The following is a 2,799-nucleotide window of genomic DNA, read 5'->3' as shown; positions in this document are numbered from 1 at the left end:
TGTGTGCAAAATAGAGTGTGTGTACGTGTGTAAAATATATAGTGTGTGTATGTGTGTAAAATATATATAGTGTGTGTAAAATATACAGTGTATGTGTGCAAAATAGAGTGTGTGTACGTGTGTAAAATATATAGTGTGTGTATGTGTGTAAAATATATATAGTGTGTGTGTAAAATAGAGTGTGTGTGTGTGTGTGTGTGTGTGTGTGTGTTTGAGACAGGGAGAAAAAAAGGTAAAGCTTATGTAGCAAAGTATTAACTTGAAAATCTGGTTTTACAAGTGTTCATTGAACTGTTCCTGCTACTTTTCATTCATATATATATATATATATATATTGATTTCAGAGAGGAAGGGAGAGGGAAAGAGAGATAGAAACATCAATTAATGAGAGAGAATCATTGATCGGCTGCCTCTTGCACGCTCCCTACAGGGGATCAAGCCCACAACACAGGTATGTGCCCTTGATCGGAATCGAACCCGGGACTCTTCAGTCAACAGGCCAACACTCTATCCACTGAGCCAAACCAGCCAGTGCTTCCTGCAACTTTTCAAAATAAAAAGTTAGCCTGGTCGGTGTGGCTAAGAGGTCGAGTGTTGACATATGAACCAGGTCAGGGCATATGCCTGTGTTGCGGGCTCTGTTCCCAGTAGGGGACAAGCAGGAGGCAGCCCATCAGTGATTCTCAACATGGATGTTTCTCTCTCCCTCTCCCTTCCTCTCTGAAATCAATAAAAAATATATTTAATTAATTAATAAATACATAAGTAAATAAATAAAAAGTTGGTCCCAGGCAAGACAAAGATACAGGCGCTCATCACCAACAAACCAGTGTTACAAGAAATGTTAAAGGGACTTCTTTAAGAAAAAGAAGAAAAAAATATAATGAAATGTCAGTAACCACATATCTATCAATAATTACTTTAAGTCCTGACCAGGTGGCTCAGTTGGCAGGAACATCATCCCATACGCCAAAAGGTTTTGGGTTCAATTCCTGACCAGGGCACATCCCTAGGTTTTGAGTTCCATCCCTGTGGTTGTAAGAGCTGGCAACCCATCTCTCTCTCCCCCTTCCTCCCTCCCTCCTTTACTACCTCCCTTCATTCCTCCCTTCCCCTCTCTCTAAAATCAGTAAAACCTATCTTCAGATGAGGATTAAAAATAATAATGATAATAAAAATTAAGTGCATAACACTTTATTATTAAAATAATAATAGTATTGTAATCACTATGTATGGATGCCAGGTGGGTCCTAGATTGTTCAGGGGAATCACTTCATAAATTATATAAGTGGCTAACCACTATGCTGTACACCTTAAACTAACACATTGAATGTCAACTGTCATTGGAAAATTAAATTTTAAAAAGCGGGCTGGGAAGGGAGAGAAAACAAGCAACAGAACTGAGGAAAGTTACTTGGGGGAAAATACACACACAAAGGCTTGGTACTGAAAACATTTTCATAAGCCCAAGTGCCTAACAACCAAATTTTTTTAAATTGGCCAAGTATGCCCTGACCGGTGTGGCTCAGTGGATAGAGCGTCAGCCTGCGGACTGAAGGGTCCCAGGTTCGATTCTGGTCAAGGGCATGTACCTGGGTTTCGAGCACATCCCCAGTAGGAGGTGTGCAGGAGGCAGCTGATAGATGTTTCTAACTCTCTATCCCTCTCCCTTCCTCTCTGTAAAAAAATCAATAAAAATATATTAAAAAATAAAATAAATTGGCCAAGTATAAGTGATCTTTCTCGGGTGATGATAATTCTGAGGTTTGGGTTGCATTTGTCAAAACTCATCCAGTGGTACAACGAAGATCAATTGTGCCTCGAAATTAAAAAAACAACAAGAGTACTGAACTCAAATCAACCAACGAATACATAAATAAGTGGAACAACAAGTCAATGTTTCTCCTCCCTTCTCTCTCTCTAAAATAGTAATAAGTCTCTTTAAATTTTTTAAAAAAAACATAAACTGATGAACAAAAACAGATCCAGAGACAGAGAAGCATCGAGCAGATAGTCAAACCTCAGAGGGAAGGTAGGGGAGGGTGGGGGTAAGAGGGAGAGATCAACTAAAGGACTTGTATGCATGCATATAAGCATAACCAATGGACACAGACACCATGGGGTGAGGGCATGAGTGGGGGAGGGGGGCTGGGGCGATAAGGACACATATGTAATACCTTAATCAATAAAGAAAGAAAATAAAAATTATATTTTTCCCCTAAAAAAATAGTATTGAACTCTAATTGACGTGAAGCACAGTGAGGTGTTTAAGGGGGAAGCGCGATGGTACCTGCCACTCAACTTAAATGTCTCCCCCAAAAAGATTTAATGGATGACAGGGAGAAATACACATGTCCCCCCCTTCCCCCCCAAAAAATGTATACACACTTTAACAGCTGATTCCATTACAACTTTTTTTATTCTATTACAATTTTAAAATGAAACACACCCTAGCTGGTGTGGCTCAGTGGATAGAGCATCGACCTGCGGACTGAAGGGTCCCAGGTTCGATTCCAGTCAAGGGCACAGGCCCGGGCTGCGGGCTGGATGGTGTGTGTGCGCAGGAGGCAGCCGATCCATGATTCTCTCTCATCCCTGATGTTTGTATTCGCTTTCCCCTCTCCCTTCCTCTCTGGAATCAATAAAAATATGTATTTTTAAAATAAAATGAAACGCATCTTATTAAACGCTGCCTCTATGGTTACTCGAAGTGTGTCTACATTTTGGGGAACCTCCTCTCTATGAGACCAGGCCCAGGAGGCATTCACGGGTCGGCATAAGCGGGCGCCAGGGCTCCCC

Source organism: Myotis brandtii, unplaced genomic scaffold, assembly GCF_000412655.1.
Source record: "Myotis brandtii unplaced genomic scaffold, ASM41265v1 scaffold1094, whole genome shotgun sequence".
NCBI classification, from domain to species: domain Eukaryota; kingdom Metazoa; phylum Chordata; class Mammalia; order Chiroptera; family Vespertilionidae; genus Myotis; species Myotis brandtii.
This window is presented reverse-complemented; position numbering follows the sequence as displayed.